At 34.4% G+C, this 27,098-nt stretch overlaps 1 long non-coding RNA gene across 1 annotated transcript; it reads right to left on the bottom strand.

Annotated features, from left to right (window-relative positions):
* LOC117020407 (uncharacterized) lies at positions 1-26,971 on the bottom strand. Its single transcript, XR_004422692.1, has 3 exons — positions 26,872-26,971; positions 3,368-3,525; positions 1-283 (listed from the first exon to the last, which is right to left on the bottom strand). It is a non-coding gene; the product is annotated as an uncharacterized LOC117020407 (long non-coding RNA).
* Between the last annotated feature and the right edge of the window lie 127 nt (positions 26,972-27,098).

Consider the following 27,098-nt stretch of genomic DNA (forward strand, 5'->3'; position numbering starts at 1 on the left):
CATACTTTATTAGGCAAAGGAAAATGAAAGCGTATATTTATCTATAGAAATATGTAAGGTATGTGACATGATTCTTTAACATAAGATAAGGAGCTCCTTGATTATGCATAAGGTCCTTATTTTAATTTGCTTAGGCTGCCATAACAAAATAGTATAGATTAGGAAGCTTAAACAACATAAACTTATTTTCCCATAGTTCTGGGTGCCGGCAGTCTGAGGTCAGAACCCAGCATGGCTGACGAGTGATGGCTCCCACCCTGGCTGGCAGATGGTCACTTTCTCGCTGTATCGTCACATGCAGGAGAGAGAGAAAGCAAGTTCCAGTCTGTCTCTTCTCATCAGGACACCTCATCCCATCATGAAGCCCCCATGTCATGACTTCATCTAACCCTGCTTACCTCCCAGAGGCCCCATCTCCAAATACCATCACATTGGGTGTCAGAGCTTAAACATATAATTTTTTTTTTTGGGGGGTGTGGTCACAAACATTCAGTTCATTACAACGTCTATGGAGAGGACTTTGGAAATACCTAACAAAACTACATATGTATTTATCTTTTGACTCAGAAATCACATTTCTAAGAATTTATTGGTTGAATCATATTTCTAAGTATGTTTTTAAAAGTCAAAGCACAAGATTATTTATTGTCATTATTTCTAATAGAAAATTACTAGAAACGACCTCAGCACCCACACATAGGTAACTGATTAAATAATTTGTTATATTCATGGGACCAGTTACTCTATAAATGTATTTAAAAAATGAGGAAGAGCTCAATGAACTGGTATAAAGTGATACTTGGCATATATCATTCATTTCTTTAAAAATCTAAATTCAAAAGAGTTAATATGTTTTATTTTGTGTAACAAAGAAAGAAAAATGAGGCTATATGTGCACATTTGCTTAGTTTTCTAAAATAAATACAGAAAGAATAAACCCTAAATTAGTGTAATTAGTTACCTATAAGATGTTTATGAGAAAGAAAGTGAAGGGACAGGAAAAAGAATGAGATATCTTTGAGTTTGTTTCATTATATAGTGACTTTTTAACCATGTCAAGATTTTATATATTAAAAAATAAAATCAACAAAGATAGGAGGAAACCATTATAATTGAATGAAAGAAAAGCAAATAAACAACTGCACATAAGCTGATAACATTCACAGAAGTAATTTTGTACTAAACAATGTGTACGAGTAATTTTGGACACAGTCTTCTAACTGCACACCTTCAAGGAAACTAGTCTAAGGACAAAATGAGCTGCAGAAATATCTGAACCATACTCAGTGAGTAGGCCATGGTGTTTTAATTCTAAAACTATTTTGTAATGAAACTAAAGTAAATGAATAAGTATATTGATTTTTTTTTTTTTTTTAGAACCAAGGTTTTCAGTGTGAGAGAAAAGAGGTATAAATATTGAATGCAAGAAGGAAAGAACCCAATGAAGGGCTTTGGACTTGGAAATATTAACATGAATGCATGAGCTTGCCAGCTATGATCACAGAAGGGGCCTAGAAGCGGTGATATCTCAATAGCAATGAACATAACCAGTATTCATGTTTTGCATACTAAATACCTTTCACCAAAAAAGAAGGCAGGAAAGAATTACTGGAGAAAATGCAGATTTGAGGACTGGGTTGTGAAAACTGCAAGTTAAAGTAAGCCTGGACTATTTTGTTGCTAAGTGGAGAGTAAGGAAGCACTCGAAACCTCAAGAGGATATATCACAAGACAGAAGCCAGATTGAAAGAGTTCCTATTTGGAATAATTTTAGCATCAAAAATAATGACAACAGTGGAGTATCACATATTGAATGTGTGTGTGTGTGTGTGTGTGTGTGTGTGTGTGTAACTGAGTCATTAGACATACTCAAAAAATACAATGAAGGGAAAAAGGGGAAGCTGTTCTTTACAGAAGAATAATGAATAATAAATAGAAAAGGAATGACATTAAAAATTACCTTTCAAAATCACTAAATAATAATTGATATAGAAAGGAATCATCAGTTGATACTAAAACCATTAGTTGAATGATTGTTTGGGAGTAGGATATTCATATAGTCTCAAATATGTCATATTAATATATTACTTTTTAATTAAAAAGAGAAAAGGGTACCTTAGCAATTGAAAAACATGTCAGACATCTCAATCATGCCTTCAAAATTAAAAACTTCCAATAATGGAATACACTGACGTTGTGTGTCTCCTGCTGTGATATACTGAGAAAGATATGTTATCTATTTAATGTTATTTATAAATAATATTTAATTCAAATATCATAATGAGGTATTAATCAGACAAATTCAAATTAAGGGACATTTTTATAAAACAACTGCGCTGAATTATTATTATTATTAGTAGTAGTAGTAGTAGTATTTATGGTTGGCAACCAACATTCTTTTCTTTTCTTTTTTTTATTAGTTTCAGGTATACAAAGCAACATGATCGTTAGACATTCACACCCCTCACAAAGTGATAATTCCCTTCCCCCCAAGTTACTACCCCTTTAACATCTTTTATAACTGTTACAATACCAATGACAGTCTTCCTTAAATGCCAACATCATGAAAGGCACAAAAGGATGGAAATAGCTCTTCTAGATCAAAGGAGATTTTGCAACTGAATTCAGTGTCTTACATTTCATCAGATTCTGGGTATTTTTAAAAAGCTATAAAGAACATTATTAGAAAAATAGAAATTTGTCAAAATCAATTGTATGTTAGATTACTACATGGATGTTAAATATTTTCTTCTGGTTAACCTGGTGGAATTATATGACTATGTTTTCCATCATCACTAAGTATTGTATATAAAACAGAATAAAATGTTTATGAATTATTAAAGTTCTGGCAATGTCTGAATGTGATCAATAAACAATCATTTATTTAGGGCCTATTATATCCCAAGTCAATAATTGTCACAAAGGGATTTTTAGGTGTGTGACAACCTCAGTGCTTGACAGTTAAGAGATTAAGTAACCAGGGAAACAAAAGGCAACATTATAGATGATACACAATAAAGAATGACAAATTCCATGGTATGAACCAGTGCTCCATAAAAAAATTTTATGTACCTATGAATCACAAGGACCTCATTAAAAGGCAGGTAGGCTCTGATTAGGTATGTTTAAAATGGGGTCTAAGATTTGGCATTTCTAATAAACTCTGGCCTTTGGATCACTATTTAAGTAGTGAGTATAGATTACAAGAGCGATAGAAGGAAAAAAATATAAAGAATTAGAGTACATAAGGAAGACTTCATGGAGAAAATGAATCTTGATACTTAACTCTTTCTCAAAAATAAAAGGGCAAAAGGAGAGATAGAAAGTATTTATTTACAATAACACTATTCATTTTCTCATTCCTTACCTTGTATCTTCTCAGCATCTAGCATGAAAAAGACATTGTGTGTAGCAATAAGGGCAGTGTTTAGATTCATTTTAGTATCTCTCACAGTGTCTTTTATAGAGGAGGAACTCAGTTAATACATGTATTCAATCCAATTTAATTTATGGTTGGAAAATAACCTGGAAAAATAACGGAGAGAGAAATTATCATGATGCAATTGTGAGCTGATAAAATAAATAGTTCTGACTCAAGAGAAACATAACTGTGCTTGGGTAGATAAAGTGACAAAAGATTACGAGACATTTTAAAAGACTAGCAGAGAAGTGTATTTTTGATATACAAGATTTCCTGAATTGAGGAATGATATTCTAAAAACAATGTTTTGGGAAAATTAGTTTGGAAAAATAAACGTTGTCATGATTGAAGAGTGCCAAAGTGGAAGTCAGTTGGAAGCTATTGCATAATCCAGAGCAACCATTTTTTTTTCTAATTTATCAGTCTTCTCTTGGCTTCAATCATTTTCTTTGCCATTTCCTCTTTTGTCTGTATCAGAGGTTGGGAAGACTAAGTTATGCTAATTCTAGGACACTAGATGATGGGTAAAGGTGAGACCCTGGTCATTTTTTTTCCTTTACCCATGTCAAATTTCTTATATTAGCAACTGAATTTTTTTAATCTTTTACAAAGATTTCTTTTCAAGTTGATTTTAAAGGAACTTAATGTGAAAGCTAAGGCACCATGTTAATCATTTTAATCAGGTTCTTTCTTGAATCATTGATAAAGTTCAATTAGCTAGACAATTACTGATGTCAGCTTATTAGGTACAAACATTTAAAAGCCTCTGTATGTCACCCTTAGACCTGTTAGTCAATATTCACATGTATATTGTAAATGATTTCTCCCTGCTCATGATTGCATTTTCATTTTCTTAATGCTATCATTTCATAAACAAATGTATTAATTTTTAAGAATAATTTATCTACTTTTTCATCTATACCTAATATACTGTTGGTATTTTGAAAAATTAGGTATTTTGAAAAGAATGACAAAAAAGGGTAAAATATAAATTATCAGATAAAATCATATTATAAAGTTAAGCAATTTAAACATGTTTGTTCTTCCAAGAGATTCAAGAATATTTATGTATTTAGAAATGGAATATGTGGTGTTTTAGATATCTATTAGGAATCAATGCATAGTCCTAGAAATATGTAATGAGGAGAATTAGTTATCTGCTACTATGTAACAAATTACTATGAATGTAGTGGCTTTAAGAAGCACAAATGTCTTATCTCACAATGCTGATGAGTGAGGAATTCCTGTACACAATATTTGGGTCCTCTGCTCATGATCTCACAAAGCTGAACTCAAAGTATAGCCCAGGCTGCTATCTTATCTGATGTCCATGGCCTTCTTCCAAACACACTGGTTGTTGCAGAATTCAGTGCCTTGCAGTTGCAGAACTGAGGTCCTCAGCTACTGGACGCCACTTGTTTTTCCTGGTATATGGCCCTCTCTACACGATAGCTGATTGCTAACTCAAGGACAACAAGAGAACACCTCTCCTCTTTGAATCTCTGTGACTTCTTCCATCTCTGACCTCTAGATTCTCTTTTAAAAGGCTTACTTGAGTCAGACTCATCCAAAATAATCTTTTTGATTAACTTAATTAATTAGGAACCTTAATTGCATCTGCAAAATGTCTTTATCCACCTTATTACCTAATTTAATCATTGGAGTGCTTTCTCACCTATTCACAGGTATAATCCACAGTCAAGAGTTGACATTATATAGGACATGTACATAAGGGAGGTGTGTGTAGGGGGAATAAGATAGCTAAAGAATTAAAAAATGATAAAAATGGTGAACACAGTTTATTCTACTGTGGGGGAAAACATTCTCTAAATACTAAAAAAAAGAGAGATTATGAACGAAGAGGATAATATATTTGTTTACAAAATACTTCTAATTATGCAAATTAAAATTATAAAATAAAATAGAATAAAACACTGGAAAAATACTTTTGTATTTATAATTTAAATTGTTCATATGCAAACATGTCTTACAAACTAATAAGAAAAAGTAAACCTCAATAGGAAAATGGAATGATTATATGAACATCAATCTTGAAACATCATATTAACTGATTTTGATATTGATTTTACGATGCCACATTCTGTGTAAGTACATACTATTAACTAATCTTTACAATGAGCTTGTGATGAGATATTATTATACCTGTTGTGAGTTAAACTGTATCCCCTCCAAAAAGATATGTTAAAGTCCTAGCACCCAATACTTCAGAATGCGAACTTATCTGAAGATGGGGTGTACATAGAGTTAATCAAGGTAAAATGAAATCGTTAGGGTGGGATCCAGTCCAATATGACCAATGGTCTTATAGAGAGGGGAAGATTGTCACAGAAATAGACAAATAGGATGAAGAAGATGTGAAGAGACACAGAGAAGATAGCCACCAAGTGTAAGCCAAGGAAAGATACCTCAAACAGATCCTTCCCTCACAGCATTCAAAAGGAACCAGTACTGCTGACACTTTGACTTCAAATCTCTAGACTCCAGATCTGTAAGAAGATGAATTTTTCTTTGTAAGCTACTCAATTCACAGTACTTTGTTATTGCAGCCTTAGCAAACTAATACCTTTCATACATAAAAGAAAATACAACTCTGAGAGTTTAATTAACTTGTCCAAGGGAATACATCCAATGATATCAGAGCTTGTTCTCAAACTTAGCTGTGTCTGATGCTGAAAGCTATGTCTTTAACTATTGTACTACACTGAAGATACATAAATAGTCAATAAACACATGAAAATAATTCTCACTAAGAATTAAAAGAAAATTATCCTTAAATAATGATATGTTCTACTTGCTTATCAATAGGAAAATAATTTTAATAATAAATAATGCAGAAGAAAATGGTTTACTGACTTGGTCACTCTCGCCCATTGTTGTTTGTTGTGTAAAAATTAATACAAATTCATTTATGACATTTGATAACAGCAAAATAAATATAAAGAAATCCTTAGAAATGTTTATCTTTTACATTCAGAAAGGAATTTTACTAAAATGTATAAATTTTTGATCAAAATGTTTGATTGCAACATTCTGGTGCAAAAATGTTTGATCATTTCAATATGGTTTATAGTACCAAAATATTGGAAACATTCAAATGATCAACAGTAGGGGAACACTTAAAAAGACGAAGAAGGCACATCATATGGTGGAATTTCACATAGTTATTAGAAGTGATGAAGAAAATGTTTTAAAAAACAGCCAAATATATACTCTTTTTAAAAAGTTATTGGTGAAAAGTTTTAGATATCATGACAAGGATTGAGAATGGGACATCAGCAAGATAGCACAATGGGAGTTTTCTACTGTCATCCACCTCCCACACCTGCCAGAGCATCAGTTCTACATTCACCCACAGATGAGAGTATTTTTGTGGGAGTCCAGGAGTCCAGCAGAGAAGCTCTAGCACATCAGTGGAGCAAAAATCTGAAAATAGAAGAGGGTAAGAAGAACAGTTTTATTTTATCCATGTCACGTCTCCCCCAAGGTGGCAGAGTTCAGTGCCTAGAGAGATCCTCTCTGCTTGTGATTTCTCCCATGGGGAAACATGAGAGTATGTGAGTTCAACTTCCCAACCTATGCAGGACACTGCCCCAAAATCCACTTTTTTCTCACCGCTGCCAGAATACTGAGGTGACCTGCAAAGTTGAGGTGTAGGGAAAGTCCAAGAGCACAGAAACCAGGGCTCAGGACTCATCAAAGGGATGCTGCTAACCAAATCACAGTTCATTCTACCAATCGCGCATGGACAGCATTAGGAACCGAGCCCACTAGTCACTAGGTATGCCTCAGTTGCAGAACCCCCAGCTGGCTCACAGGCACCTTCAAAATTCTGATACTCTGAACACTTCACCCACACCGTCCTGCAGACAGCAAGTGGGAGCCTTTGCAGGCAGTTAGTGAGAATACACAGAAAGCCTCCCAACTCTGTGGGATTGGGAAAAACTCACAAACTTCAGCATTTTAGGGCATTGCCCTGAGGAAAACAAACAGGAGTTTCTCAGCCTTCACCAGGCTTTGCAAGATTTAGGGAAAGCATATAAAATGAATAATCTCCCTCTACAAGTAGTAACAAAAAGTGTGGAGCAGGCACATTCACAGAAAATTTTGAGAAAGCTTCAGAATCCCTAGCCAATCTGACTGATAAAGGTATTTCTTTCCCAAAGCCAACAGTAAAGATGTGAGAAGGTAACTGCTTCTTTAAATGTAAAAAAAAAAAAAAAAAAAAATGCAAGACTTCAATGAAAAATCAAGGGAACATAATACCACCAAAGGAACAAAATAACTTTCCAGTAGCTGACCTCAAAGAAATGGAGCTCTACTAATTGCCTAAAAAAGCATTTAAAATAACTGTGTTAAGGAAGATCAGTGAGCTATAAGAGAATACAGACAACTCGACAAAATCTGGAAAACAACACATGAACAAAATGAGAAGTTCAACAGAGACAAAAATCATAAAAAAAAACAAACAAACATCAATTCTGGAGCTGAATAATACAGTGTAAGAAAATAAAATAAATGCAACAGAGAGCACAACAGAAGATTTGATCAAACAGGAAAAAAAAAGGATTCTGTGAACTCAAAGATAGATTATTTTAAATAATCCAGTCAGAGTAGAAAAAAATGAAAAAATAAAAGTAAAGACTGTGAATTATATGATAATATCAGGTCAAACAATATAAACATTATGGAAGCCCCAGAAGGACAAAAGAGAGAGAAAAGGGCAGGAAGCTTATTTAAAGAAATGATGGCTGAGAAGTTCCCAAATCTGAAGAGAGATATGGTCATCCACATACATGAAGCTCATAGGTCTCCAAATAGTCAACCCAAAGAAGACTTCTCAGAGACACATTGTATAATAAAACTGTCAAAATCAAAGACACAGAGAGAATTTTGAAAGCAGCAAGAGAAAACAAATTCATCATATACATTTGAAACCCCACAAGGTTATCAGTGAGTTTCTCTTTAGATACCTGGCAAGGCAGAAGACAGGAAGACAGTAGGATGACACAAAGTGCAAAACAAAACAAACGAAACAAACAAACAAAAAAAAATACCCTGCCTATTAAACATACTTTAACTTGCAGAGTAAGTTCAGCACCACCATATCTGCCTTACAAGAAATGCTAAAGGGAGTTCATCAAGCAGAAATTAAAGGACAAAAATTAGTAACATAAAAACACAAAAATATAAGACTCAATGTTAAAAGTAGGTATACAGTGAAATTCAGATTACTTGTCTTGGCCATGTGAATAATGCTGCAAAGAACATTGGGGTACATATATCTTTACGGATGAATGTTTTCAGAGTTTTTGGGTAGATACACAGGAGAGGGATTGCTGGGTCATATGGTACTGGAAGCCCTAGCCAGAGCGATTAGGCAATACAATGAAATACAAGAGATCTAACAAAAAAAGCAACATTGTCTGTTTGCAGGTTATATAGTTTCCTACATGTAAAAAATCCTAAATACTGCAATAAAAATCTATTAGAACTGATAAACAAATTCAGTAAACTTGCAGGATACAAAATCAATATACAAAAATCTGTTGCATTTTTATACACTAATAAAGAAGTATCAAAAAGGAAATTTAAAGAAACAAGCCCATTTACAATAGCATCAAAAAGAATAAAACACTGAGGAACAAATGTAACCAATGAAGTGAAAAACCTGTACACTGAAAATTATAAGACACTGATGAAAGAAATTAAGGAAGACATTTGTAAACTGAAAGATATCCCATATTCATGGATTGAAAACAATAATATTATTAAAATGTCAATACTACTCAAAAGGATTTACGGATTTAATGAATACTCTATCAAACTTTCAAAGGCACTTCAACCGAAAGAAGAAAACAATCTTAAAATGCATATGGAACAAAAAGAGACCTTAAATACCCAAAAAAAATATTTACCAAGAAGAACAAAGCTGATGTCACACTTACTGATTTCAAGCTATTAATACATTACAACGCTATAGTAATAAAAAAATTAAGATGCTGGCATAAAATAGATTGATATACAGTCATGCGCTATATAACAATGTTTTTGTCAATGAAGGAGCACATATATGATGGTGGCTCCTTACGATTATTATGGAGCTGAAAAATTCCTATCACCTAGTAACACTATTAATAATAACGTCATAGTGCAAAGCACTACTCATGGGTTTGTGGTGATGCTGGTGTAAACAAACCTAGTGTACTGCTACTCACAGAAAAGTATAGCACATATAATTATGTACAATATGTGATACTTGATAACGATAATCAATGACTGCTACTGGTTTATGTGTTTACATTGTCATTATTTTAGAGTATACTCTTTCTACTTAAAAAAGAAAAATGTTTGTTGTAAAACTGTATGCCATGTTACGCTGGCAACAGCCTCATGTTTCTCATATTTACATCTCTTGCTTGCATCATTTCTCTTGTGCTGTATTGTTTTGTTTCTCATGGCCCTTAAGCATAAAAAATCCATTACCCATGTTGCTTGTAATATAGGCCACGATGAGGGATTGGTCTGGAAATAAATTTAAAACTAATTAAGGGCTACAAAGTAGAAAATCAGTGATGGTTATTGTTCACCAGTCAGGCATGTCCCATTTCACCATAGCTATGATCTTGAAGAATAAGAACAAAGTAATGGAAGCAGTTAAAGGATCTGCTTCAATGAAGGCAAAGAGTCTAACAAAAACTGGAGAAGGACCTATATCAGACATGGATAAATTTCTAATGACCTGAATTGAAGACCAGACACAGAAGCATATCCTCACATCACCATGACGATCACAGCCAAAGCAACAAGTTTGTTTGCGATGTTCAAAGATAAGACTGAACTTGACTCTGATGTTGAATTTACTGCTAGCTCTGGGTGGTTTAAATGATTCAACGATCATTTATTCATTACATAATGTGAAAGTGGGTGTGAGTCTGCAAGTGCTGATATGAAGGCATCTGGAGAATTTCAAACTCTAGATAAGCTAAATGTGGAGGAAATTTACTTACCAGAGCAAATATTCTATATGGATGCAACCTCCCTGTTTTTGAAATGGATGTCTGAAAGGACTTTCACCAATAAAGAGGCCAAGACAATGCCAGATTTCAAAGCTTTTAAGGACAAGATGATAGATAGTCTTGCTTGGGGGCAATGTTGCAGACTATAAATTGAAACCCTTTGTGATCTGGCACACTAAGAACCCCAAGGCCTTCAAGTATATCAATAATTACACACTGCCAGTGTAATTACAGGGACAATAAGAGGTCATTAATGACCCAGCCCCTCTTCCATGATTCCCTCCTGAACTCCTATGTCAGCAAAATGGAGTTCTGTTTGGAGAATAAAATATCATTCAAAATTTTGCTTATTATCGATAATGCTCCTGAACAATCTCCTTTTATTGGTGATCTTCATCCCAATATCAAAGTGATCGGTCTCCCTCCAAACACCAACTCTTTGATTCCTCCAATGGATTGGGTTATATCAGCTTTTAAGGCTACTACCTGGGAAGACCTTGCCCAGGCTATTATTGAAACTGAGAAAGACACTGATGGAATTCCGGAAAGATTACAACATCTATGACTGCATCAGAAACCTTGTTTGGGCTTGGGGTGATGTCAACAAGGAGTGTATGAATGGCATCCAAAGAAGACCCTCAAGAGGTTCCTCTATGACTTCAAAGGATTTGCCAAGAATGAGGAGGTTGTGAAAATAGACAAGATTTTGGTTAATATGGCAAACTACTTTAACCTGGCTACAGAAAGTTGTTGAAACTGGAACAGAAATGCATAGCTGAAGAAGAGGCAAGAGAACTGCAGAAGAAAAAGAACTCCCAAGAGAAATCACAGTGAAACGTTTAATAGAAACTTTTGCAGACCTCAACAAGTTCCTTAAAAAGTTTGAAAACGTGGACCCCAACACAGACAGGTTTTCATTAAGAGAGGAATGTTCATGGTGCATTATCTACTTACAAGCAAATCTATGATGAAAAACAGAAACCAACCAAACAAACCACCATGGACATATTTCTGAAAAGGCTGAGACGGCCTTAAGAAGAGCCTCAGGAAGGACCTTCAGGGGTAATTCCAGAAGAAGGCATCGTTACCATAGGAGGTGACCACTCTGTGCTGCTGTTGCCCCTGAGGATCTTTTGGTAGGACAAGGTATGGAGGTGGGAGACAGTGATATTGATGATCCGGACCCTGTATCCTAGGCTAATATGTGTGTTTGTGTCTTAGTTTCTAACAACAACAACAACAAAAAGTTTAAAAAGTAAAAGGTAAAAAATTAAAAATAGAAAAGGCTTGTAGAATAAGCATATAAAAATTTTGTATAGATGTACAATGTGTTTGTGCTTTAAGCTGTATTATTACGGCAGTCAAACAGTTTAAAATTTTTCAGCTTATTAAGTAAAATAGTTACAGTAAGATAAAGTTTATTGGTTCTCAAAGAGCCTTTTTTACATCAGTTTAGTATAACCTAAGTGTAGTGCAGGGGATCCTGCCGACTTCGCCATGTGTCATGCATGGCGTCCGGCGAGGTCTCTGGTCCCACTCCCCACACAAAAACGCAGGATATGGCTAGGCCAAAAAGGAACACCCACGGAGCCATAAGTAGGGGAGTCATACCACTATACTCTCACTGGCGGCTGGGTTGGAGAAACAGGAAACAGGAGCCACACAATTCTCAACCCTCACTGTGCCGCTTGCAGGCTCAGCCACCATCCTCTTGCTAGCCCCCTTTTTCTGCTAGCCTAGCCACGGCAGTTATATTCATGGCTAATGGCTCACTGGTTACAGCTGACGGCCAACTAGCCACAGCTGATGGCCATTTGATCACAGTCGATGGCCATTTACTACCTGAGCCAGCACCTTTCTATGTGAGGCCGAGAGCCTGGAAACTGCTTTTTGGGGCTCTGTCCCCACACTAAGTCTTTAGTATTTATAAAGATGTCAGTAGTCTACAGTCATGTCCAGGGACTTCAAATTTACTCACTCACTGACTCACCCAGAGCAACTTCCAGTCCTGCAAGCTCCATTCATAAGTGCTCTATACAGGGGTACCATTTTTCATCTTTTATACCATATTTTTAGTTTATATTTTCTGTGTTCAGAAATATTTAGATACACCACTACTTACCATTGTGTTACAGTTGCCTACAGAACTCAGTACAGTCACGTGCTGTACAGGTTTGTAGCCCAGGAGCAATAGGCTATGCCATACAGCCTTGGTGTGTAGTCGTAGGCTGTACCATACCACCTGTGATGTTTGCACAGTGATGAAATACCCTAATAACAAGTTTCTGAAAATGTATCCCCTTTGTTAAGTGACACGTGACTGTAGTCAAATTTAACAAACGTTGAAGCTAAAATGTAATTTATATTCAAGAAATAAAATGACATTAATAAACCTGAATAAGGTCATAAAATTCTTTGAAATTATCAAGACATGCATAGAGATTGGAATAAGAAAATAAAATGTGTTTAATTATCATGGTATTTGTTGAAATGATATAATGAGTTCTATGATAAAAACCCAGATACCTGTTATTAGTGCAGTGAGCAGAGGAGCTCTAAGAGCTCCAGTTGTGTATAAGCAGCTGGTATGGCAGAGGGTACGGCAGTGTCCTGGGAGCCCTGGATACCTTCATTTGTTTGTTTGGAACCTCAATGTTGATCCACACAGTTCTCTGACTTTATCTTCTACCAACAATCCCTCTCACCCAGCTTCCTTGTAGTTCTAAGGACACAGTGGGCGCACATCTATCTCAGGACTTTCATTTAACATTCCCACCATGTGAAACACCTCTCGCTCCAGGTGTATGACTGACTCATTTCCTCACTGCTTTTGGGGTCTCTTCTCAAAGAGTAGAGTGACCTGCCCTGACCACCTGTAAAAAATGGCTGACCCTGTTCCCCGAGATCGATCACTCTCCCCTCCTCTATGGGGGTCATTGCTAATGATACCACTTATCACCCCATGACCTGAGCACCTAGAAAGCAGGGAGCTTTTCTATTGTGTTCACTGCTGCATCTCCAGGACCTCGAATAATGCTTGGAACATAATGGGTGCTCAAGAAATATTGTTGGATGAGTTAATAAATGTATAAAGCACATTAAAGGGACATAGAATCCTAAATAAGACTTCAAGCTATTTGGATCCTATCCTTAGATCCCACACTAAAATGGCTGTTTCCTAAAATACATATATTCTTTCCTATTAATGCATTTTCTTTGGAATTTTTAATTATAGAATGTAATTCATAGTATGATAAAAATATTTAAAATGTTCCCTTGTGTCTTCTTGCCAGCTACTTTAAAACAATAAAAATTTCATTTTGCATTTTATATTTTAAAAGGATTTGTAAATATGAAAAATACATCTAATCTTAAATTACAAATTTGTGACAAAAAATTAAGAATAAGGTAGAGCCAATGTTGGAACAATTAGAATGTAGACAAGGATTATGAAATGGACTGCAGCAACAGATAAAAGTTAAACAGACTGGTTTACCTTCACCAAATGCAAGTGCTATTCCAAATTATCTTACAAAAGACATTATTATCCCGTGTATTTGGCCAGTGAGGAATCAGGTCAACAGACTTGTTTGGCAGGTACAGCAATGATGAGTTTTCCTCATATTACTATGAAAATATATCTAACAAACGTAGTATCCGAGGGACTAAGTAAACATAAGTTGTCGGGAAAGAAAATCCAAAATCCCTATAGATATGGCCATTACTAAGCATCTCAGCTACCTGCTTGCAAACTATGATAACCCCAGGCATGTATGGAACACTTGATGGCTGATGCAAGTGTTTCCCAACAATGTTGGATTCAGGGTACTGGTAGCCAGGTTGTTTTGACCCCAACATATTCTAATTTGTGCTTCATTACCTTTAAGTACCTCATTCCTGAGTTTTGGCTTCCAAAAAGCTGGAAAAGCTTTTTGGCTTCCAAAAAGTTTTGCCCTCTAGGGCAAAACTTGCATAATCTTATACTGCCAGCTCCTTAGGACCAATAAACTGGTTATGGGACAGAATAACTGGTGCCTCAATTTCCCCTCCCACATCCTTTCTTTTCCTTGTAGATTTTAGATAATTAAGTAGTTGTACACTCAAGTAGCATCTACGCAATTATAACAAATAAAAATAGATTATAAGGCTTTCCAATGTTGAGACAGGTGTTTCTTGCTAATATGCATATGATGTTTTTAAAACATAATCCTGGACTTGGATTCCAAAGCACTGGATGTGCATTTGAGCAATTCCACATGTGCATTAGATTAGATATATAAATATGAAATATCACTAAAACTTTCTGCATTTCAGTTTAGGCATTTATTATAGTATTGGACAAACTTTTCTGTAAAGTATTAGACCATACATATTTTAGGTTTTGTGGGCTGTGCTTCTCTGTCATGGCTATTTAACTCTGACCTTAGAGCTCCAATGCAGCCATAAAAAATATGTAAATGACTGGGTGTGGCTTTGAGCCAATAAAATTTTATTTACACAAACAAGTGGCTTGCCAGATTTATCCCACAGGCCGTACTTTGCCAACTCCTGATCTATGAAATAAGAATAATAATGTCAGCCCTAGCTCTTGCACAAGGTTGATGTCAGTGATCCAATACATTGGAATGGACTACTTCATACACTATCAATTGCTATCCTCTTGCATGATGTTGATTATTATTAATGATTTTACAACCTTAGAATTCATTCCATGAGATACTTTTATGTTGAAACATAATCTAATCCTTCAATACCACAGCAAAAGACTTGACTCATTTCCATGAGCAGCTTGATTCTAAAATCTGCTCTATAACACTGAAATATAAAATCCTGGATTCTTAAATCTATCTATAAGTATAAAATTTTGGTGTTTCCTCTATGAAGGGTATCTAGTATAAACACATCACTGTATTTTATTTGGTTGATGAAAATCAACAAAAATGTAGGATTCAATTATAAAGGGAAATAAAATTAAGGATATATAAGATGACACACTTTTATTACTGTGTGACCCTAAAGAGAATGTCCTGAAATGGATTTCCTTCAAGAGTAGTAAGAGATGATGTTCTCCATTTAAATAGATTTTAATTCATTCTAAATTATAATTGAAATACAGGGCACATGAGATGACCACATTACAGAGTCATTGTTGAGCAAGATGGAGCTTGATGGCAGTTTTGCTGTCTGCTTGGGAATGCTGAGCAGAGACAATGGCATTTCTGCTAGGAAATCTGGGAGAGCACATTTTCTAGACATCTCTGAGGAGCAATTAAACCAACTAAATTCAATTAAAATTTGGCTTGAAATCAAAAGAATGTGAACTTAGCCAGGAGAATAGAGCTGTACACTAAAAAAAAAAAAAAAAAAAAAAAAAAAAAAAAAAAAAAAAAAAAAAAAATTAACCCTAGACTTAGAGGCAAGAGGTAGAGCTCTTTCAGATGCCATCTAGAAAGTGATCATCTCACTGCTATAACAGCAAATCATTTTAATAAGCAAGGACTTTAAGGTATCATTTCCAGGTCATTACTTCAGCTGAACTAAGTAACTGAGTATGAACCTAGCCAAAGTATTCAGTTAGGAATCTCTTTTACACCATTGAAGTTATTCTCTTCTTTCTGATTACAATTTGCTTGACAGATGCTATATATGCTTTAATCTTCCTAAGTGATACATTGAAAACCACCTGTACTTTTAAAAGTTAATCACTTTGATTTAATTTAATATTATGATTTATATATGTTTTGTCTATTGTATTGCTTCCTGTATTAGTATTGTCAAAACGTATATACTGGGGGTGCCAAAAAAATGTATACAAGTGGGCACTTTGGTCAACGTTGCTCAAGCAGCAGTTTGCAATAATCAGAAGTCTCTGGATGCTGATGGTAACCACTTTGAGCACCTCTTGTAATTGCAGAAGTCAAATGTGACTTGTATTCATCTTTTGTTATCAGTATACATTGAGTATTACCTTTTAATACATTTTTTATTTTCTTAAATGTTTTAAGAGATGCCATCTACGTATTTTTCAAAATTGAATTGAATTATGGTATCAATGTGTAGTATGATGTTCACTCAAAAGATGGCGTAAATCAAATGAATGCTAGTGTCACCATGTGACAGACATACACACACACACAGAGGGTGCCAAAAAAAAAAGTATACATATTTTAAGAAAGGAAAACTGTATTAAAATATATTGAGTATATATTACTCAATATATACCGATGACAAAAGATGACTACAAGTCACGTTTGACTTCTGCAATTACAAAAGGTGCTCAAAGTGGTTACCATGAGTGTCCAGACACTTCTAATTATCACGAAATACTGCTTGAGCAATGTTGACCAAAGTGTCCACTTGTATACATTTTTTTGGAAACCGTGGTATATATACACATGAAAAACAGTAATCGATGAAGACTATCCCAAGAAGACTGTCATTCTATTATAAACATTTAGATGAGTAGATAACAAGGATCACAGATAATCATGTTTTTCTTAATGTAAAATTTACTACTAAATAATGGTTTGCACACCAAGGAACGTAAAATAGAGAGTGTATTTCTCCTTAGGTATTTTTATGTTTATCTATGAAACACATGCTAATGTTTGAGTTTGAATTTGTGGACCCAGTAGAAAGGCTTGCATATAGGGTAGACAATAAAAAATTATCAGATTTAATATCATATATAAAATATTTAAATAATATAAATAATGAAAAATTGCAATTAATTGCTGGATACATTTAAAAATAGTGTGCATTGAAAATACATTTTGAGTTACTATTAATAGTAGTAGCAATAAAATATATTGCTCACCACTGTGGGGCATGTGCTACTTTCTGTGCTAAGCATTTACTGCATTCTTCCTCTTTTACTTACACTTCACTTTAACCTTATGAAGCAGGTATTATTACTATCTCCATTTTATATTTGAAGAAACTGAGTACCTTTGATGAACTGGGAATAATAATCAGTACTTAACACTCTTTATCATTAATCCTATAACTACTATATAAGGTGAAAATTATTCTCCCCATTTAACTGATGAAGAAACTGGGGTTTGGGAGAAGTTAAGACATTCAAATTCAAATAAGTGGTAATAGTGCAAATTAAACCTACGATTCTGATTTTGTAATTCATCCTCTTAGACAATACAGTAGGAAAAATATAATCAGAAACATCAATAGCAATGTTGAGATTGATTTAGCTATATAAGATTGAAATTAATTATCATCATAGCTTGTACCAGAACAGTGTTCAGAGAGGAAATACCTTCATTGGTGAGATGCTTGGAGGTAAGATTTGAATACAGGGATATAGGAACGTGATTGAAAATATGATATAGTTTTGATCATTGTTCCTAGAGAGGATGAGAAAGTAGATGAGGAGGATAAGTTGGAAGAAGAGGTTTATATAATTAAAGGGATTTTGAGGAATGGGTCATGTCAAATTGTACTTGGGTAGGTTGTGATATAACCAATCCACAGCTGTGAAATTTTTTTTTTAAAGCAGTATTACCAAGATCTCAGAAGACACCGAAAACTCCTAATGACATGAGAACTATGCAGCTAGCTACTTAGCTACCTACCTAACAGAGGCTATGACAGCAAAACTCCAGCTAATTTGCTAGCCAGATTACCTAAACCAGATGGATCAATCTCATTACTAAGGGATTCATTCAAATATTTCCTTCTCATGCATAGGTTTTCAATGTTCTTTGAATCTTTTCTACTATATCTCTCATACAAAGTTATAACTGAACAGGTTGAGAAAACGTAGAAATGAAATCCCTGTCTTAAAAAAAATGAGTAAATTAAAATATCTAAAATATCAAACAGATGATGTAGGAATTTGATCAAAATTTAGGTTTTATTAAACCTAAAAGCTGGCTTCATTCCACATTCTAACAGACATGAGAAGAATTCATAAAGGGGAATGAAACGTCTTTTGATACACTGTACTGGTACTAGATTTCATAAGCTATTCAGGTTTCAACATCAATTTTACGTAATGGGGGAGATAAACTGATTCTAAAATTCCTATTGAATTTAAATGGAATTCCAATTTTTTATGAACCCCATAGGCAATGATATGAGAATTTGATGTCTTGGTTAGATAGTGATTATTTATGGAGACTTAAAAGAGTAAGAAGAATTTGTCTGACAATTTGCACAATGTTCTTTTCAAAAGTTTCCGAGTCCTTTTCTCTCTGCATTAAAGTAATTTTTAAAATTAACAGTTTTTAGAAGAGTAAGATATTGGTGGTTGTATCAAATTAACTCTTACATCTAGTAATTGCTTGGAAAGAGTGTTGCAATTTAGTAACATGAAATAATAACCCCCAAACACAATTTAACACCTTTTAAAAACTTCAATACCTAATAGAAGCTAGAGTTTAATCTTAAATGTTAATTCATATGAACTAAGTTTTCAATGATTATTACAATCTTTTTACAGTAAGCACATGACAGAAATTTAATTTTCCAATTACTTGGGTTTTATTATGGAAGCACTCAATTATACTGCCAAAGTCATATTCTCTGAGTGTTTTTCAGAAGGTTATAAGTAGTTTGACATTAGCTAAAAATGTTCATCTCAAAATAATACTTTATATTTAAAGCCTCTTCCAGAAAACTTTTTAATCACATGGAAGGAAAAAATATGAAAATTGTTAGAGTTAACATTATGTCTTGAATCCATTCTTATGCAATCCTAGCAAATTAAGATGTTCACTATTAAATAATCCAAAATGAAAGTAAGGTTAAAGACTCCAGTAACATTTTCTTACATGTAGGAGAATGCTAATAGGTATTTTGATAGTTTATTATTTCTCCTATTTTCACAGAAATAAAACTAAATTCGAGTTCAAAAATGCTAACATTGTTCCTGAATCACACACTTATTATTTATTATCCAAGTTTGATTATACAAAATTATTCAACATAATGAGAAGTATATGTGAATGCTTGTTTTATATTTCACTAGTAACTTATTAGTATATACACAAATGAGAACAGATTTATGTTTAGATATTTACTGCTTGAAAAAACATTATTCATATCCTATCATACAAGTACTATATTTTGAAAATAATTTAAACATGTTCAAAATTTACTGATAACCAGTCAGACTTCAACGTTTATGACTCTAGAAAAGTTTAATTTGAATACTTTTCATCTATATTTGATTTTGCTTTTCATAGAAAAAATATATATTGCCAAGTGAGTTTAAATAATTTGATCTTAATAGTTAAACCATAACAGAGAATGGGTATGTATATTAGCTCTTTTTAACTTTTCTTTGCTTAGTGCTTGATATATTTGATACAGCAAGTAGTCTCTAGTCTTAATAAAATATAAGTGGATGATACTTACAATGTTAGACGTGGAGCCCCTTTTCGTCCTCCGTACTCAGTAATATCTCTAGTGTTCCAGATTAAACCTTTTCTTTGCCTTGAGAAAAGGAAACTGTTGTATTCATTTTTATATGCTCATTGCTTGACTCAGAGTCTTAAAATATGCTTGTAAACAGTGCTAATAGTTTATTGAGGTCCTTCTCATTTCTTCTACCATATTTGACACTTTGCATGTTCTCACTAATCGTTATGGCAATGATGGAAAGTAAGTGGTATTGTCTTAATCATTGATTTTTTAAAATACTGAGACTCAGACATGAGGTGACTTGCCCACATCTACACAGTCATCAGGAGACCAAGTCAGAATTCAAACTTTAGTGTGTCTTACAATCTATATTGCAGCACTAATATATATTGATTATCTTTGTATTGTGAGCCATAATAGTTTCCTTTGAATTATTTCAAATATATCATATGTGTTGTTGGGGCAAAGGCACAACAAATATTCTTGTTAAATGGATGTGTTAATAAAATCTTATTAGTTCTATGAATAGCCCTCTTATACTTCCATGAATTCCATCCACAAGTTTATTCCTTAATTTCAAAGTGCACCCATCAAAGCTCTTAAAGGTTCCAAGATGTATAATCAGCTCTCTATCTAGGCCCAAATAAGATGGGTCACCAGGATGGCTTCACATCATGTGACAAGTGTCCACTCTCAGCAGCTATGATGCAAGTCCCAGTGCAGAAAGATAAACAATGGCTGTATCTTATCATCAAAGAAGAGAAGATAATGCACTGTATTTTTGTTCAAATAATCTAGCATAATGATAAAAACATGTGCTCTGGAGAATTGCATGAATAATTATCTCTTTCAGGAATCCAAATTTTAAAAATCAAAATAAAAACTGATTTCAGAAATAGGAAAGAGCAACAGACCATGAAGACCTATTTTTTCATCTCGGCTCTACCATTACCTAGCTGGGTAATATTGAACTGATCACTGTTGAGATCTGGGTCTCAGTGTCCCTATCTGTGAAAGGAGCTTGAACTACCTGAAATTATACCATTATGTCTAAATCTTATCTAATCATAAGTATCACTTGAAATCATAGTCAAAAATATCAGCCTGGAAAGCCTAGAGAATTAGAATTCTTGAGGAAGGGTCTTGGAGGTGTGTAGTTTAACCTTTTGACACTGATGATGGGGCAAGTTCCAGAAACACAGCTGTAACTATTTTTTAGTGTTGCTTACAGTTATGAAAATCCACAATTCTATTTTAGAACTCTGTGACAAAGTTTTAGGCACAGTAAATAACCCAAATGATTTATCTTTGCCAATATTTTTGCTTAATCTAGATTTTTCCCCCCAGATTATTACTTTCTTGAAGAAAATAAAATTTAGCCTCAAACTTGGATGAAATTCTATACAGATATTAAAAAGAGAGAAAGATGTTCACATACGGAAAGATAAAACAAACAAAAAAGGCCAAATGTGTAATAGGAAGCCTGAAGAAGATCCTGCCTTCATGGCACAAATGTTTAATGACAACAGAAGACAGAGGAAAGGCAGCATTATTCAATTCCTACTTCACTTTCATTTTCTACCAAAAAGAGAGTGATCTTTCACCTAGAAAGTATAGTTCAACAATGTTAGAGTGAAATGATACCCAAGGAGTCAAGTAAATATTAAAAAGGACCCATAGGTACTTTATATTTATTCAAATACCCTGGTCTAGAAAAATTGCATCGCAGTATATATAAGTATAAATATTCTCATGAAAGTATTTTCAATGATTTTTGAAAAATACTGGAAAGGAAGTGGGTGCAGGAAAAATACATTATTAGACAGTAGATGTTAACTCAATTTTAAAAGGGAGAAAGAACTAATTTCTAGAAATCATAGTATAATGATATCAATATTGATCCCTGGAAAAATTATGGAATAAATTATTGAATAAGTCGGTGGTTTCTGAATGTGTAAACAAAATCTTGATGAATAGGAAGCAGCCTGGATATACTAAGAAACAATATTTTTAATCTAATGGCTACTGCTAGGGGTATTACAAGAGAAGAATGTTTGTAGGCATAATGCATATACTTCTTATTACATTTGGGATAATCTGGCATATTCCTGGAGTGAGGAAAGCTAAGCATGAGTTGTTTGGTCAAGCAGCATTCTGCAATAACTAAAAGTATATAGCAAATTATTGGGCTAGCCAATGAATATTTATCAGGTGCTGTTCCAAAGGCTAATATCAAGACAACATCCCTGCCCTCTAGAACTTTACATTCTAATGGAGGGAAGGTTCTAGTGGTATATCACTGGACACTATATTTGAACCTGACCTATTTAACACTGTCCACTAACTTGGATAAGAACATCAGATATGCAGATGTCATTGATTATGGAACAATGTTTTGAATGATGTAATTCATCAAGAAGATGCCAATAAACAGAGTGTGCATCACCTATCATACATTCTTTAACATTCCTTAAACTGAGAGAGGCTATTACATCAAGAGCTAGACACATTCCTTCTAACCTCCTCCTCCTCTTCCACAGGCACCCAAATCTGGGCAAGCGTAGTTACTGCTTTGACTAATAAAATGTCAGATGTGATGCTGTGCCATTGCCAGGCACAGGCCTTAAGATACTGGCAGCTTTCTTTTCCTGTACGTTGGAACATTGACTCATGGAAGACAGCTGCAATGCTGTGTGGAAGACCAAGCAGCTTTAGAGAGGCCCATGTAAAGAGGTACTGACATCTTCTGCCAACAGCTCCTGCTGAGCCCCTAGCCCACAGCCAGCACCAGATGCCAGTCATATGAATAGAACTTCTTGGAAGTGAATTCTCCAGATGCAGTTGAACTATCTATGGAATCTGACATTGCAAGACTCAGACACCAGCCTTCCAATCAACAGACACCCTGCCCCTCAGATTGCTTATTTATGAGAAAATAAATTATTGCTATTGTTTTAAGTCATCATGTTCTTGGGATGCCGCCTCTCCACACACAGGATCAGAAATTCAATTGAATCAATTAATCAAAATACTATAACTGACTATCACTTCAACATGCGCCAGCAGTATGCAGATTCACTAAGTAGATGCCCTTGTCTAAATCTAGTCATTCTTGCTATCTAACCACTGACAAATTCTATTGATTATACCTCCAAATACCTTTTTGGTACTTCTCTCCATCTCCACTAATGCCAGCTTGTTTCTTCACATCGATTCTTACCTCACTGAAATTGCTCCTCATACTGAAGTGAGAATGAACTGTGAAAATTGTAAATCTGAGTAGGTTACTTCCCTATTTATAATCCTTCAATCAACATTGCTATTGGGATAAAGACACACTGATTTGCATTCTAGTCTTTACAGCAACTTTATCAATTGCCACTGACACGTCTGTTCATTTTCCTCACCTTGACTTTCTTTTTATGGAATGTGTTCAGCTCCCTCCTGCCTCAATATGTTTGCACACTCTGTTCCCCTTGCCTGAAATGATGAGTAATCTCTTATCATTCTTCAGATCTCTGATCAAATGTCATTTCTTTAGGTAAATGTTCTCTGACCAATCACATGGCTTCTCACTCACCTCACACACTCCACACTTCATAACATCATATCTTTCTCCTCGGGGACATATACACATCTGCAATTTATAATAAGTAGTAGGTAGCTGTTCATTAGCTATCTCTACCAACAGAGACAATCATCACAAGGACGAGGACTTACTTGTCACTCCGGTTTCCCAAACAGCTTACAACATGTTTTATATGGAGTATGTGCTTAGTAGTGATGTGTTAAATACATCGATGATTGGTTCATTTCAGGTTGTTGAAAGCCTTATTCTCCTCATATGGGAGACCTTGAGATAGTCATCCTTATAACTACAGAGTTTGCCTAAGCATATGCTCAGTAAATGTTTATTCCTTTGAACTTAACAGATTTATTTTGTCTACACTGGAAAGTTAAAAATCTGGAGAATTTTTTAAAAATTATAGCATCAAAGAACTGTGACAAACTGAGATAAATTCAATTGAAAACAGCCATAAAGATGGAGAGCCTGGAGACCATGTCACATGAGAAATGAATAAAGGAAATAAAATGCTTGGTCAAGGGGAAGAAGAACTCTAGCTTGAGTTGTGGTACAAATATGTGTTATATAACTTTTAAAATAGATAGTATTCTAATGAACGTAACTAATACCAATATATAGTATTTATTATGCTGTGAATTTCAGCACTCATTCAGTAAATATCTATTAAGCACTTACTATGTGCCTTGCACTATGTCAGACAAGATATGTAATGATGGAGCTTATAGGCTAATGAGAAAAAGAGAAAAAGAACATTAAGTTATTAAAAATTAGCAAGTAATATTAAACAGGACAACAAGTACAAAAAAAAAGAAAAGAAAACCTTCTCTGAATATAGGATTTTCAAGATGAAACCTAAGGTTGAGAAAAGGTCACACTGGTATGTTTTTCCAACAGCAAGAGAACAGAAGTTCACTCCTTATAGGAAGGCTGTAAGGAGGAAAAAAACTGGTTTCTTTGAGACACAGAAAGAAAATTAATATAGCTTAGGCATCATAAATAAATAGAAGTGTGGCTTAGGATGAAAGAGAAACAGGAGTCAGATGATGTAGTGCAATGTGGGCCATGATTAAGGGTTTGGATTTATTTTATGTGCCATAAGAATTAACTACTGTTTAAAAAAAGAAAAGAAAGATTTTCAGCGTTTTTTTTTCTTTTGGTTTGTTTTTTGTTTTTTTAAAGGTCACATTTTTTGCCTGGAGCATAATTGATTAGAGTTAAATTAACACAGAATATTTGACACCAGGTAGAAGATTATTATTACAGTGGGATAGAAAAAAACTACATGCTTTAGAAAAGAAAGATGGCAGTGAAAAGGAAAAGAATTAGATTTGAGATACATGTGTTTGAGGTGTTATGGGTTGAATTGTGTACCGCCCAAAATTCACATGTTGAATCTTTAACTGCCAGTACCTCAGAATGTGACTCTTTAGAGGGAAGGGCTTTAAAGAGGTAATTAAGATGAAGTCACTAATCCAGTCTGACTGATGTCTTTATACGAAAAAAAAATTAGGACATATAGAAAGATATCAGAGGTACACAGGCATGGAGGGACCACCAAGCAAAGAGACAGTAAGAACACTGGTTTCTCAATAATCCTTTTGAAAGCTGGCAAGGAAATGTAAGTGAAAATTAGTTTATAGAATTAATCTGGCTGTTTGGGGGTGAGAACACTGTATTAAAGAGAAATATAAAGCAATAAAGTAATGCAGTGAAACCATCCTCACAAATATATGCTGTGTAACAAGTGAAATACATGAGCATGTATTACATATTTATATGTGTGTATGTATACTTACATATTCATATAATGTGTGCATATACAGAGGGTGTGAAAAAATATATACACATTTTAAGAGAGGAAAAAAGTGCATTAAAATTGTAATATTCAATATATACTGATAACAAAAGATGAATACAAATCATGTGTATAGATATTTGGGGCACCCCTGGTATAGACATGTATATATAATATGTGTATATGTAAAATATGTGTGTATATGTTTATATACATAGAGACATATATACAGACACACGTGGGTTTGTGAAAGAGGCCAATGAAGGCTGATAATTATAATTTGAAATGGTGATTTTAAAATGCATTAAAGCCTAAAAACAGACCAATCTCAACATGGAGGAAAGGACATAGAGAGCCTACAATGTGTAAATTGTTGCTTTTTGTTGTTGTTGGGTCAATATGTCAGCAGTGCTTTCAGGTGGAACATAGTGCAGACACGAATCGGGGTGGTTCTTCCTTGGTTTGCCTTTGGATTGTGCTGCTGTCAGGGTCCAGAGACCAGATTCTCCATATATGGTTCTTTTTGTGATTCTTGATTATGACCCCCTGAGGAAGTCAGACCAGCCTGGGGTTACTGGAGACTGTGTCCTGCTTGGCATATTTATCATCCACAAATCAGCTGCTATAAATATACCTCAGCAGGATCATCATCAGGCCAGCTCAGTAGCCTGCAATTTATGAAGGTTATGGGAAACAGTGTGAAGGGTGAAGCGCTTTATTAAGGGTGGCTTTCTCCCTGACCCAGCCCTGCATTCTACTTGAATATAAATGACCCTGGAGTGAGTGTTTCCATTTAGGATTCAGGCTTTTTAAATTGTACCTTCAGCTGTTATTCTTATGTCACTGTGTCATGACTTTAAGATTTTCTAAGAAACATAAAAAATAGTGTTCAAAGGTACTGTGAGAAATCACTAGATGCAAAATAGAAATATATCTAAATGTCATATTGTTTCCTCTTTTTATGTAGAAATCATGCAAAATATTCTTTTTTCCATCTTTTTATGTCTGTCCTTAATCTATCTCTTCAGTTTTTGCTTGTGGCAAAATAACAGAACTGACCAAAATGTCTTGCTAATATCATAATTACTATCTCTATGGGAGTTGAAATAAATGTGTTTCTCTTTTGTATTGCTTAATATTGTTTGTTTTTAAAAGTGTTTGTTTAAGACACAATGCTTTGGATTATGCCTGGGCATAAACCTACCTTATTTTCCTTTCACAATACTTTAAATGGATAAAAAACATTGTAATGAACCCAAAATGACACAAAACCAAAACGCCACCCAGGCTGCTCTCTCAGTGAATTTTCCTGGAACGAGGTTAAAACCTGCTGGATGGGGAATGATTAACTATTTCTCTTGCAGGGTGTTATTCTGAACACTTGTCTTAGAAGAGAAAGCCTTGAGAGGGTCACCCTATTAATATGTATTAAGAAGTAAAGGGCCGATTTTAATATTTCAGACCACTCCGGTGAATAAAAGATCATTGGTGATTTTCTGTTTTCACTATAATCCTATTTTAAAATGATATTCTTGGCTTTCAGTCACCCCAGGGCAGAGTAACAAGAGGAAGAAAAAATGCAGAAAAAGTAAGGAGAGAAAACAAGGGAAAATTGTTTTATTCCACTTCACCTGCAGCTCAAGCAACTCACTTTTAGGAAGACTCCAACACTTTATATGAATTACTCATCAAGGTCTTCTTCCACCACATCACCACACTATTTAGAACTTGTTTTGCAAACCGCCAACTGCGTTTACAAGTAGAGAGAGACATAATCAGTACGCGAATAACCTTTTGCAGCATGTATCTAGAGCTAGTTCATCAAATACTTGTTAGCCAACTGTCCAGGATGAAATATAAATAAATAAGTAAATAAGT

Source organism: Rhinolophus ferrumequinum, chromosome 3 (assembly GCF_004115265.2).
Source record: "Rhinolophus ferrumequinum isolate MPI-CBG mRhiFer1 chromosome 3, mRhiFer1_v1.p, whole genome shotgun sequence".
NCBI lineage: Eukaryota > Metazoa > Chordata > Mammalia > Chiroptera > Rhinolophidae > Rhinolophus > Rhinolophus ferrumequinum.